Consider the following 13950-nt stretch of genomic DNA (forward strand, 5'->3'; position numbering starts at 1 on the left):
TAGATATTAGGAAAAAAAAAAAAGGAAATTAATGCAAAAAAATCCATTATGAACAAAATTTTATTTTTTAATTTAATTAAAAGATGTTATTTTCAGTTATTATTTTTAATATTTATTTATTTATTAAACATTTAAAAATATTTATTTATTTTTGAGAGAGACAGACAGAGCACAAGGTGGGGAAGGGCAGAGAGAGAGAGGGAGACACAGAATCTGAAGCAGGCTCCAGGATCTGAGCTGTCAACACAGAGCCTGACATGGGGCTCGAACTCATGAACTGCAAAGTCATGACCTGAGCCGAAGTCAGACACTCAACTGACTGAGCCCCCCAGGCACCCCATTGTTTACTTATTTTTTAGAGAGAGAGTGCAAGTTTGGGAAGACCAGAGAGAGAGGGAGACAGAAGATCTTAAGCAGGCTCTGAGCTGTGTGTACAGAGCCCGATGTGGGGCTCGAACTCATAAACCAGAAGATCATGAGCTGAGCCTTAACTGACTGAACCCCCCAGATGCCCCTGAGTCAAATTTTAAACAAAGGCAGGATCCAACCCTGTACTTACACACACAATCCTATCACCCATGACTCACCGTGATCCTGGCCCTGGTTCCAATGAAACTTTATTTACAAAAACAGACGGCCCGCCCATGGGCTGTAGTTTGCTCCTTTTTTTTTTTTTCTATGTGAATTTTTAAAATGTTACATTACAATACTATTTACGTTGATTAGTGAGTTATTTTGTGTGTCCTCTCTCAAAACTGTCTCTTCCTAGCTGTCTGATCATTAGCAATCATTTAACCCTTCCTTCCCTGGCCAACCTACACTGCCAGCTGATGGGGCTACCAGCATCCAAAGCGCCTCTCTGTTATTATTCCTGACTCCTCATTCCGATCCACGGCCCAGCCACCTCTTGCTGTGCCCTTTGGCCTCCAGATCCAGGCACAGCCCTTCTCTTGGGCCCAGATTACTCATCTGTTTTTTCCTCTTTCTTTCTTTTTAAAAATTTATTATTTATTTATTTTAAAACATTTTTTGAGGTTTATTCATTTTTCAGAGACAGAGAGAGACAGAGTGTGAGCGGGAGAGGGCAGAGAGAGAGGGAGACACAGAATCTGAAGCAGGATCCAGGCTCTGAGCTGCCCACACCGAGTCCGATGTGGTACTCGAATTCATGGCCCGGGAGATCATGACCTGAGCTGAAGTCGGACCTGAGCTCAAGTCGGATGCTTAACTGACTGAGCCACCCAGGCACCCCTATTTTTTATTATTATTTTTTTATGTAAGCTCTATGCCCAATGTAGGGCTCGAATTCACAATCATGAAAAATCAAGAATCACATGCTCTACCACCTGAACCAGCCAAGTGCCCCTCAGATTGCTCACTTGTACAGTAGAGGAGCTGAACCAGTCTGGCATGTGGGGAGATTTTACAGGGCCCTGAAATCAACATCTCAAGACTCTAAACAGAAAGGACCCAAGTCCTTGAGTGGAGGTTGTAGAGGCTGAAGGCTCACTTAGATTCTCCCAGTTGGGGCTGGAATCACATCTACTTGTGGTTGAAACGTGGCAACCTCTGACCATCACAAGCTCTTGTTAAAGCTAGCTATAGCTTTAATGAGTTTTAAAAACGCTTTCAGAATAGGGGAACTATGAGAAATGACTGTTGGAAATGAGGAGGCTGAATGGCAGTCCCTCTCCTTAATGGCTGGAAGTACTCCCCCCCANTTGTAAAGGCCACACGGATGAGGCACCTGGCTGGCTCGGCTGCAAGAGCTTGAGACTCTTGACGTCTGGGTCATGAGTTCAAGCCCCATATGGATGTAGAGATTGCTTAAAAAAAAAAAAACCTTAAGAAAAAATAGCCACATTGATAACCACCATTATTAAGCACCTCTTGCATACGTTAATCACCTCTTGCATACCAGGCACTTAATGTATGATATCATTTCATTTAATCCATAGGGCACCCCAATGAGGGTTCTTATCCTTATTTCACAGATGAAGACGCTGAGCCTCAGGGGGCTAAGTGGCTTGCTGACGATCTCAGAGGAAGCAGTGGAGCTGGGATTCTGCCCTGGGCCTGTGTGCTCCAGAGCCTTCATTCTTTCCACGTGGCAGACTCGTCTATGCCCCACTTATGAGCTGGAGGGCCTAAGGCCTCCCATCTGGGACAACTGGGGGAAGGAGAAGGGTAGCAGTTCTGGGGAACTAGATCCTGATTCTTGCCACTCCCTGGATCTTCTGAGCCCCTGGGCCCAAGAGCAGAGCCGTCAATAACTCCGCCTTTCCTCCACAATTAAGAAGCAAGGGTCTATCCCCAAACCTCTCTTGGACAGTGATTTGCCCAGGAGAACGTTCCGGGAGGCCTCCTCTGGTCCCTGCTGTGTGACTTTGGGCAAGTCTCTTTCCACCCTGGTAACCCTTCTGTAGGATGACTGTGTGTGTGTGAGGGTGTGTGCATTGCTGAGTGAGACTAGGACATGGTGGGGGTGAGTCTGTAGCTTTGTGGAGCTGGGTTGGGACTCGTCCTCTGAGGGTGTCACGTCTGGGGCACTGGAAGGGGACAAGGAAGCAGGGAGGTCCTTTTCTCTTGGGACCGTGGCCTCCTGATAAAGATTATTTGGGGCTTTTTTTTTTATTTATTTAGTTTATGTTTATTTATTATTGAGGCAGAAACAGAGCATGAGTGCGGGAGGGGCAGAGAGAGAGGGAGACACAGAATGCAAAACAAGCTCCAGGCTCTGAGCTGTCAGCACAGAGCCCGATGCGGGGCTCGAACCCATGAACGGTGAGATCATGACTTGAGCCGAAGTCGGATGCCCAACTGACTGAGCCACCCAGATGCCCCTGTTGGGAGCTTTTAATATCATTAACATTATCATAGCAACTCAAATTTACCAACTGCCTATCATACACCAGACCATGGCTCTAAAGATTATATTCAGGATTTAATTGACCAGTTTCAACTCCTTGTGAAGCACATTTTATTATCCTCTATTTGCGGAAGGGGCATCTGAGGCTTTGAGACCTTAAGGATCTTACGGTTCATCAGTGATGAACCAGGATTTAGACCCAGGCAGTCTGCTTCCAAGATGAACCTCTTGGACCCCTGCCTACTCTAAACTGCCCTTGTGGCAATGGTGAACTTGACAGCCTCCTCGCCCACCTTCACTGGCTTGGCCAACCCACAGTCTGAGTCAGTGAGGAATCAGTCCTTCCTTTAGAATCTGGCCTGTGTGTGTGTGTGTGTGTGTGTGTGTGTGTGTGTGTGCACGCGCGCGCATGTGTGCATTTGTGACAGTGTCTGTGGTCCATCTGCGTGATGTATGATGACAGCGCTGTGGGAGAGGGGAGGTCTAGCCATTGCTCTCAGAGAGGCAGGGTAGGGGCTGTGTCTGCCTCATTCTCTGCTTTATTCTAGTGCTTGGCACACGGAGTTGCTCAACAAATATTTGTGGAATAAAGGCATGAATGTACGTAAGGTCCTCCTGTTTGACTTCAGGCCCAGGGGCACGAGCATGAATCCACAGGGGTCAGGCTCTAGAGCACGGACTCCTTGCTCCTTCCATTTCTTGCATCCCCTCACTTGCCAGCTCTCTATCTCCTGGGTGAGGCCCCCGCCTGGCTTGAGAGCACGGGAGCAGAATGGCCAAGAGCGTCCTCGTCTGTAAAATGTACGAAGGGATGCCTGACGCACCTGCTGCGGGGAAACAGGACAGGCACGGGTGTGGGTTGGGGCCTGTTAGTGTTGGGAGAGGAAAAAGTCAGCCTGGGCTCAAAGAGTTAAGGGATGAGGTCAGAGCCTCTAGAACAGCTGCCCAGACTGTTGACCGCCAGAGCCTTGGACCAATCCCCAGGGGCTGGGGATCTGGCTGGCGAGAGGAAAGGGAAGGTCAGGGGCGATTGCTGGGGAGAGGGATTCCTGAAGACTTGGGCTGCCTGACTCTTAACCACGGGCCAGGTTGTAGAGAAGGGGAGACAGAGAAGGAAAAGGTGCTGGGGAAGAGATTCAGGAGGGAGGCGTGAAGCCATCTTGGGATCCTGGGCTGGGAAAGCTGCAAGATCCCTGACTGGAGAGAACGGGTAATACTGGGGAGAAGGGGACACGAGGTGGGGCCTCTGGGGCTGGGCTTGTGGGACTTCACGTGTGCAGCGAGGACGGTGTTCCTCGGGGCAGAACTCCTGCCTGGTCCCTTCTGCTGCAGAAGCCAGCCTAGCCTCCCAGAGGCGGCTCTCTCCCCGTGGGTTAACTTTTCTCTGAAGGTAGCTCTCAACCCGTTACAGGTGCCCAAACTCCTACCTCTGATGCCTGGCCTCGGGAATCACGGGGTCAACACATACAATTTGCCCCATTTTCAGGCTCGACAGTCACCACGGGGAGTGCCAACTAGCCCTGGGGAGAGCAGCAGCCATCAGTTAAATGCTCATAAATGTGCTGCTGAGCCGGAAGAGGAGCGTCAGCCCTGGAATTACTGCCAAACACGCTCACTGCTAATGGACTTTAACCAGTTGCCCGACTTTAGCCACACCATGGCCAGAGCCAGACAGTCAGCAGGCTGGGTCCTGGATGTCACTTTGTCAAGGTAGCATCAGAAGTGCTCCACCCCTCATCTCTGGCTCCACTTGCCCCCTGCGCTTCAGTCCTTGCGTTCTCCTCCCCATTTCCTTTCTTCGCTCTCCCTCCCTCCCCCATCCTTCTAAGCATCACCATGGCATCACAGCAGAGCAGAAACCCAGCGAGATACTCACCCACCTCTCCCCGCCCGCCCTCCCCTCCAGAGCCCAAGCTCCTGCCTCATAGAGCTTGCTGCTCCCGCACCCCCATCGTCTTGCGCAGGGAGGTGGGAGGGCAGCGTTGCGCTGAGGGCGAGGAAAAGGGGTCCCGGCCCAAGAAGACCCCTAGATATCCTTTCTGTGACCATAAGCACGTCCCTTCTCCTTTCTCAGCCTCAGTCTCTCCGTCTGTGCGTGCAATGGGGAGGTTCCTTTTCAGGTCTGACGTGACCTCTGCCTAACCCCTTCTCGACGCTCTGGACTCCTCTCTGCACTTCGGGATCTGGTTCTCAGATCTCCAAGCCTCAGAGTCACATCTTCTGCAGCCCCATTTCACCAGCCCCTCCCCTGCCTTCTGTATCGCAGTGGCAATCACAGAGTGCCTAGTGGCTGAGGTCAGGGGGCAGAGAGCTAACTCTTATCTGACAGCTCAGTGAGCAGCTGATTACTCAGGGACAGGAGACTGTCCAGCTGTAGGAGACAATCTGACTCCTTCCGGCCAGTTGGGTGGAGGGGGTGGTGGTGTTGGGTCAGCCTGGGTGGAGCTGTGGGTATGTTTTGTGGCAGGAGGTGAACCCCTCTCACTCGCACCGAGAACCCCTAAGCAGCCCTTGTCTGAATGGCCCAGGGAGAGCTGACCACCCCCTTCACAGGGGTGAGTCTGCAGGAATCAGAGCTCGTGGCCTCCAGCCTATCGCTACCTTGTGGAGTCTGGGGGTCCCGGGATGGGTGCATGGGTGCCCATTAGTATTCATGCATTATCAGGACATGGGACTGAGGCCTGCTCCTGGGGGAGCCCAAGATACCATGGACACAGGGAGGGCCCTCTGGGCCCTTGCACACGTCAGGGCCACGTTCCCTGGCTGGAGTGGCCTTCTATGTGCCCATTTGTTCCCTGAGAGCCCTGGGGTTCTTGGCCTGGTCTCCTGCTGGCTTTTGGCCTAACACCCACCTTGGCATCCAGCTTGTCCGTCTGGCCGGCAACCTGGTTCAGTCCATCTCGGGGGGGCTGAAGGTGGATGGGGGTGGTGGGATTCGGGGTTCCCTGAGGGAGAAGAGGAGGAGGTGCTGGGACTGGCACCCCAATGTCGGGGGTGGGGGTCGACCTCCCACAGGACGCTGGTGGCAACGGCTGCCCTCTGGCCCCCTGACCTTTCTACCCTGTCCCTGGGATTCCGGGGCCTCTGCCTGCTAGGTGGTAGCCTAATCCGTCTGGGCTCCAGGTCCAGTTTCCTACGGGGGGGTCTCCATCTCCTCCGCCAGCTGAACCCCAGAAAAACATCAGGTGTATCTGCTCAAAGCCAGGAGACGGGGTGTTTGGAGTGGCCAGTGTCCAATGCTACAGAGCCCCCTTGGCCTCTAGACCCCTCCTTGGCCCCCTCCTCTCTCTGGGGTTCATCCCCATTTCCTTCTAGTCCTGGTCTCTGCTTTGCTCCCACGACCCTGCTTTTCCCGCCCCCACCTCAGTGGAGCCCCTCCCAAGCCCTCTCAAATGTACTCACCATGGGACCGGAGAGGGGTCTGTAGGGTCCTCAGCCCCACTGCCTCCCCGGGGGCCGGCGGCGTCTCCAGGGACCCAAACACCTGGCTCCCGGGGGGAGCTGCGCCCTGTGCTGGCAGCCGGAGAGGCACAGCCAGTGATTGGCATGTCCCACCCCCTGGCACGCCAGCCTGGGGGGGGGGAGGGAGGAGAGGAAAGAGAGGGAGGGAGGAAAGGGAGAAAAGGAAGGGAGGGGGAGCTGGAGGGAAGCCTCAGGCAGCGTCTGGGGTTGGACTAGGCTCCTGGAGTGTGCCCCCCTCCTCCACTAGGGCACCTCATCCGAGCCCCGAGAGGGAGGGCGTTGGACATGGGGAAAAGGAGCCCAGCAAGGCTAAAAGTCCAGAACGGGAGAGAAGGCGGATACAGGGAGACAAACACCCACACCCACTGCACACAGACTCAGCGGCACACACACACACACACACACACACACACACACACACCCTCACAAAGGCACACTGTTTCCCGGGGCTCCTTCCCCCACCCCAGCCCTCGAGCCCCCAACCTATGTGCACCATGCCCCAACACACACTCCCCGGCATTCACATGCCTGCTTGCCTCACACACTCGCCCTGCCCCCTGCACATGCCCACGTGCCCACCNCTGCGAAGGAGCTAGATTCCTTCTGTTTGGAAATGACACATTGGGCCTCACGTGAGAGGCTCCAACTTGGAACAGACCCAGAGGGCTGGCGCACCGCCCCAGGGGCTGGGCAGACGCGGCCGCGTGCTGGGCTGCGTGCTTCTGCGTCTGGCCACGCTGCCCGGCCCCGGGCGTGAGGGTATAGGGGGGTCTGGCTGGAAGGGATGCGGGGGCACTTTGCGCCCACTGCACGTGCTGCTGAGTGCCCCCCACGTGAGCGTCCCCGAATACCATGCAACCTGTGTAAAGGCAGGTGTCAGTCACCCCGTTGGTCTGGGACCAGGACGCGTGTGTACACGTGGGTCTGTATTCGGTGTGTGTCTGAGTGTTGCCCAACTGTAGAACTTGCTAATTCTGACAAGTGAGGCCGCCTCTACCTCCCTGCCTGCTCCACCCCCAGCTTCCACTTGGAAGACAGACAGACAGGCAGACAGACAGCTCTCCTCCCAGTTTGTCAAACTCTGTCTCCCTTGACTCCCACTCAGGGCTCACAGGTGTGTACCTGTGAAGCGACAAACTTGCCCCCCCCCCCCACTTCCCTTAGCCCCACTGCTCGGTCAGTACCCTCCCCCTTTTTGGGGTTTCTGTGTTGAGTTGCCTCAGAGATAGAACCCCTGGGGGCCCTTTGCCATAGAGACCTGGGTTCTGCACTGCCCTCACCTGGCAAGAGACCTCCCAGGGAGCTGACCGCAGGGGAGAGCCCGGGAGACTTCTGTGGCGCTGCTGTGTCCTTCACCCCACGGGGCCATGCTGAAGCCCTGGGGTGGAAGGTAGGAAGGACAGGCATCGTCTATTGTTCCCATTATGCAGATGAGAAAACTGAAGAGCAGAGGTGTGATTAACACCTGGTGGGCAAGTATTTGGACTCAGGTCCCTCGGCTCTAAGCCAGGGGGTCGGGACCTGTCCAATGTTTACCCACCCTGCACGTTTCCCCCACCAAGCACCCCCTTCTCAATCCTGATGCCCCAGGGTAACTTGGGGCTTCCTCTGGCCGGAGCCCAGTTGCCAATGGGGCCAGACGGAACAAATCCGGAGTCCCCAGGGCTTGGCCAGCAGCCGTGGGATGCCAGTGGTGGGCACACGTGGCACGTACATGTGGGGGACCTCTGCTTCTCCAAGCCCGCTGAGGGTAGAGCAAGCATCCAGTCTACCTCCCTTCGGAAGTCGAGGAGGCAGTGCAGCTTGGAGAGGAAGGAATCTGCGCCACCCCCTCCCACCCCCAGGGTCGACCAGCGGGTCAGCCGTGGGGTCAGAACTTCACGGTCCCTTGTCCGTGGGCGCGGACTCTGGCTGCCCCCTGCTGGGCTGTCCTCGGTTTGCGGCTGCGGCTGGTGCGCGCGGCGGGGCTGCGTGTACTTGTGCGCGTACACGTGGCTGAGTGTGGGGGTGTTAGGCCTCCACGCTCAACATCCATTTCCGAGTCTGATTCAGGCTCTCTCCTTGCCCCCTCCCCCCAATCTCCTTGGTCTCCCTTTTCTCTTCTCCCACCGCCTCTGCACACGTCCCTTTAGAAATAAAAACACTTATTTTGTAGGCGGGAGAGGAGGGTGTCCAGCTTTCCCTTGCCTCCTCTTGAGGGCCCCTCTCCGTCCCAGGCGGTTTCCTCCTTAAGTCCGCGAAGCAGCGGAGGCAGGGGGTTGATGCCCCCCACCCCCACCCCGCCCCGGGCTGTATGACCCTTTTCCGCCCAGACTTGGCTAGGTCCCCTTACCAGATGGGGAAACTGAGGCAGGAAGGGAGGTAGGGCCAGGAGAAGCTCTCCCACCCGGCTCTCTCACCGCCCCCGCACCCGCGCCGGATTTAGCCGCAGGGAGGCTGGGAACATTGTCTTTATTTTAAGCCGCCGAGTGAGGCACGAACGCTGCTGCTCGCGACAAAGGGCTTGGCTAAGCAGCGGCAGGCGGCGCACGTGGGGGTCCAGCCCCACCCCCGCTCGACCCCCGGCGGCCCTGGAGCGGCCCGGCCTGACCTCAGCCAGCTCTGTCTTCTCTCTGGCGGGTTGGGACTCCGCAGGACACCTGGGTCTCTCGGCTCCGGCTGGTGGCTATTTTTGGTCCTTTGGCTGAGGATTCACTCCTCCCGGCCACCGAGGGAACGCGGGGCTGTCCGCGCGGGGCTGGGCCCCCCGTTCTGCCTCCACCCGTGGGGGAGGAGAGAGCCGGCCCTGGGTGCGAATCCCACCCTGCCTCTTCCCCGTTGAACTGCTCTGAGCAAGTCGGCGTCCCGAGGTCCTCGTCATGCGAGTTAGAGATATACCTCCCCGAAGGGGCTCTTTGACCAGGTTAAACGTGGCTCTGTGGATTGACACGTGAAAGCCATTACCGTCGTTATTTATATCTCGTATTGAGCACTTACTACGTGCCCGGCGCTGCTAAACGCTCCACATTCATTAACTGGTTTTTTTTTTTTTTCTCACAACAACTCCCAGAGGGAGTTTGTATTATTATTCCCATTTTACAGATGGGTAAATTTACAAAAGGCGTGCAACCGCAAGGGCTCAGGGTAGGGCGTCGTCAGCGTGTCTGGGGCCATCCTGGGGCTGGGGTCCCGGTGGGAATGTGGGGGCTTCAGTTCCACGTACCTGATGTGGGACAGATCATTCTGGCTGAGGGCTGCGAGGGGGTGGGGAAAGGAAGCAAGACCGCCCTGGGAGGGTGCGCTGGTGCTGAGCCTCACAGACCCTCAGGTCAAACTCTCACCCTTGGCTTGAACCCAAATCAAAGCTCAAACCCGGATAAATTTGCCACTTCTCAGTGTTGCTTCCTCTGTCCTGGGAGGAGGCGGGAGTGAGCGATCCTTTTCTTCCCACCAGACCTATGAAGTCAAGCTGGTTGGTTCTCAGTGCCTGTGGGAATGGGTGTGGGTTGGTGGTCTCACCCGGTGTGGAGGTGACCTCTAGTCAGAACCGGGGTGGGGGAGGGGAAGGCAGTTGGTGGTCCTGAGGACACCCCTCCTTTCCCACCCCCACCGATGCTTTAGGCCCTCAAATTCCTTAAAAAAATTTTTTTTTTCCCGAGAGAGAGAGAGGGAGAGAGCGTGAGCAGGGGAGGGTCAGAGAGAGAGGGAGATACAGAATCTGAAACAGGCTCCAGGCTCTGAATTGGAACCCAGGAACCCGTGAGATCATGACCTGAGCCACCCAGACGCCCCTAGGCTTTCAGCTTCCATACGCCCCTTTCCTCACCTCCCCAAGTGGGTGGGGATGGAGTGAGGGGAGGGGGGAGTTCTGGGAGAGACGAATTCTCAGATTAAAGAAGAAACTAAAATCCAGGGTGGGGCTGCGGATAAATCAGGCCTAGTAACGGCCCCCCCGGAGTCCCTGACACCTGAGGGCCCCGGAGAATGTGGCCACAACAAAAGGCATTATCATGGGACAGGAAATCGAGGTTTTCCAATCAGGTCCGGAGTTCAGACCTCCGAGAAACAATCTCCCTCCACTTACCGGGCACTTCACCTCCGACGCCAGGCTCAGATCAGGGACCCTCGGGGCAGGGCAGAGGGCCTCCGNTCGCGCGGCCTGGACCTGAGCAGAGTACCCCCTGGTATTTCTGGCGGGTGGGGCGACAGGGGTCGGGCAAGGTTGTTAGATGCTGGGAACCGAGGCCACCCATTCACAGACCAGTCTGTGAATCCCCGTGGCACGGGGGCGCGGCGGGCAGCCGCGTTCCTGCCGGGCGTCCCTAAGCGTTCTCTGTCCCCGCCTATAAGGACAGGACCTCGGAATCCAGGCCACTTGCTGCCGCCTAGGAGTTGGACGCACCATGGAGTTTCCGCCCGGAAGGAGGGAAGGGGGCAGGCACTCTATCCAGCGTTACTGGGGGTCCGTGCTTCCTACTCAAATCTCTACGGCCAAAAACGGCTGGAAGAATCTGATTAACGGCGTCGACTTTGCTTCGCTTGGTCATTGGACACTGGATTCCCACGTTTTCGCCACTTGGCATATCACCCTGGCCCTGGACTTGACCCGATGTGAGACTGCTGGAGAGAAGTGGCGCGCGGAGCTTTGGGCCGGCATTCCGGGCTAGATCCCCAAGGCTTCCCGCCAGCCCTCCATCGCTGTGCCGACGCGCCCCTGCGAGTGACCCGGCGAAGGCAGGACTGATTTCTGGGTTCCCTGCGCCCAGCTGGGCTAAGTTTGCTTCCTTGCCTCTCTTCTTCTTCCTAGCACCTCTCCCGGCAACTCGCAACTCCCGTGAGCGTGTATGCCTTGTTCCCACCCAGAGTCCCTACCCAGACCGAGACCCCACCCAGACGGAGCCCAAGCTGGAAGCCTGGGTGGCGAGCTGTGGGACGGAGCAGGTCGAGTGGAGCCTAAGCCCTCTGCCTCTCCTACCCGCCTCTCCGCGAGACCCTCGCCCTCCTCCCCCCGTGGGCGCAGCAAGTACGTCGGTGGGCAGGGGGCTGCCGCGTGGTGACCCTCGAAGCCGTGGTTCCCCGCCGTCCTCCGTCTCGGCACCAACTAAACAGGGCGCTCCGGTGGTACCCACCGCCCTCCGCACTTCCCTGCGCCCTCTGGTGGTGGGGCTCTGGGCCCAGGTGGGGAGACTTTGTGGGGCGAGAGGCCGGGCGGGGCGCGGCGGTCGTGCGTCGGGTGCCAGTCGCCCATTTCCCTGCGTAGGGAGAGGAATAATATTACATAGACCTCTTTCATGCCCTACAGCGCAGGCCCTTCGTTGGCAGGGGTGGGTAAGGGATGGCACAGATCCAAATCTCAGAAGGAAGCCCGAGTTGGTTACCCTTGCCTGCAGCACTCCGCCCTGGCTAACGCAGTCAGGGGCGATCCACGTGCACTTTACATTTAAGCCTCAACATCCTCAAGGTGCAGGCGCTGTGATGATTTCCATTTTACAGATAGAAAACTGAGGCCCAGAGAAGTTAGGTTAACTCAGCCTGCCCTCCGGACTCCTTCACAAGTTGTAGATTTTGGCCCCAGTGTGGAGCCTTCGTTGAGAGCCCTGTGGGCCATTTATAAAGAAGGAGGGCCATCTCGGGAATTTGCTAAGCCGGTGTATCCTCCGGCACCTCATTCCGCTGTCCTGTGTTTTTAACGAACACGTAGCTCAATGTTTTACATGTTTTAATTAACTTAATGTTTGTAATAACCCAACGAAGTAGATAGAATTATTATCCCCATTTCGTAGATAAGGAAACTGAGGTATTGAGAGGTTCAGTAATCTGTTTGAGGTCGCATGGCTAGTAGGTGACAGAGCTTGGCCAGTTGACTTCCAATCAGTGCTCTCCTCTCTATCCTAAAGGCCCCCCAAATGCCAGTATCAATAAATCCACCGGCCTTCCCCTTCTTCCCTGCCCCCCATCCCTGACTGTGGGGCAATCAATCTTTCTGCCAGAACATAGGGCCCCCCTTCCTCGCCCCCTTGGCGCCTCTTGTCAGCCCCAGCCACCGAGGGCCTAACCAGGGCAGGGATTGATGACTTTGGGCGACCTCAGAGGCCCCTGTTTACTCCGCCTGTCCGCACACGCGGCGATTAACAGCGCACAATCGAGTTAGGGCCGGAGCTCGGAAGCTGAGGCTTGGGGAGGGGGAGGGGGAGGGGCCTGCGGGCTAGAGCAGCCCCTCCCTGGGGCGCATCAGGGGGTTGCCCGAAGCCCGAGCCTCTGAGAAGGCGAGAGGGTGTGGTGCCCAGCCAGTGGGGTTGGGGAGCACGTGGCCCTCTGGGGCTGGGGACAGACCTTCACTGCCTTGCTTGCCCTTCTTGCCCTTTTCACCGAGGACTGGAGGCTCAGAAAGGGAGGGGGTGGGTGCATATTAGAAGAAAGAAGCCCTTTCTAACGGAAAATGGCTGCAATACCGGGAGGGAAGGAGGAAGGGGGAGGGGGGTCTGGGACTTGGAAGGTGAGAAGCAGCCCTGCTTGGGCCTCAAGTTGCTGGGGTGGGTATGTTTTTCCCCTAGGCCTGTTGCTCTCTTCCGTGAGCACCCGTCTAGCCTGCTCCAGCTTTCGGGGCAGGCTAGACATGCTTCGACCCTGGGAGTGAGTCTGCACACCACCTGGGGTGGGGGGAAGACAGGGGGAAAAGCCCAGACCCAGCTCAGCCCTTCTCACCCCTTAGTTCCCTTGCCCTACATTCCAAGGATAGGCTTCCAGGGTTTTAAACCAGTAGTTGCTGTTTAAAAACCACACAGTGCAGCCTGGAGCATGTCCTGCTTCCTCCAGATTGATAATGTAGCCCCATCCTAGGGGAATAGGCTGGAGTCTATGCCCAGCACTGTGCTAAACAGTAAGGGAACAGGAGAAACCAGAGTCCAGAAGACAGGGGGTTGATGAGCTAGTTGAGATAAGATGATCTTGGGAAAGGTACCAGGGCAGACCAGAGCCCATGAACTTCCTGGGAATATGGAAAAAGATGACGAAAAGTACAGGGATGGTCAGTAGGAGCTGGCTCCATTGGGGTGGGTGTAGGCCAGGCTGGGGAGAATAATCTGGATCTGGAGTTTATGTACAATGTCAGGGCACCAGACTGTGTCAAGTTGGGGGCCCAGTCTAGAATCTTGTGTGAGGGAAGATGTCATGGCCTTTGTCCCAGCCTCAGTTTACCCATCTGTAAATAGGATGGGGATAGAGGGGACGATGGACTAGGTGGTCCCCAAAGACTCTCCCACCTCTCATGTTCTTTGCAGATGAGGCACCTGGGTTTTGACTCAGTTCTACCTTTTCTGGCCCTGAGACCTCGGGCAGATCACTGCCCTTGTCTGAGCTTTGGTTTCCCAGAAGTCAAGCAGGAGGATAGGTTAACTTAGTATTCCTCAACATTTCTTTTGCAAGACATTAGTAGGTGTAAGTTATAAGAAAAAGGGCCTCTGTGATAAACTGGGAAATTAATTAGGTTTTCTTTACTGCAAGAACCTATCAGAGCCTTTAAATGGCGAAGATACACTAAGAATCTCTGAGAGGCAGAGAAAACGTGCAGGTTTCTCTAACTTATTTCACCATGGAAGTTTTTGTTTGTTTGTTTGTTTGTTTGTTTTTACATTTATCAG

At 55.9% G+C, this 13950-nt stretch overlaps 1 protein-coding gene across 2 annotated transcripts in view; it reads right to left on the bottom strand.

Annotated features, from left to right (window-relative positions):
* Window positions 1-6707, bottom strand: part of CHRM1 (cholinergic receptor muscarinic 1) — a 15853-nt gene extending 9146 nt beyond the window's left edge. The window contains exons 1-2 of one of the 2 annotated variants that reach the window (XM_077759684.1): window positions 6272-6707; window positions 5722-5814 (exon numbers count right to left, since the gene is read on the bottom strand). The gene's annotated coding sequence lies outside the window, so the exon portion shown is untranslated. The remainder of the gene's footprint in view (window positions 1-5721; window positions 5815-6271) is intronic. The other variant, XM_077759685.1, reaches the window with a different exon arrangement.
* Between the last annotated feature and the right edge of the window lie 7243 nt (window positions 6708-13950).

Source organism: Crocuta crocuta, unplaced genomic scaffold, assembly GCF_008692635.1.
Source record: "Crocuta crocuta isolate KB4526 unplaced genomic scaffold, BGI_CrCroc_1.0 scaffold53, whole genome shotgun sequence".
NCBI lineage: Eukaryota > Metazoa > Chordata > Mammalia > Carnivora > Hyaenidae > Crocuta > Crocuta crocuta.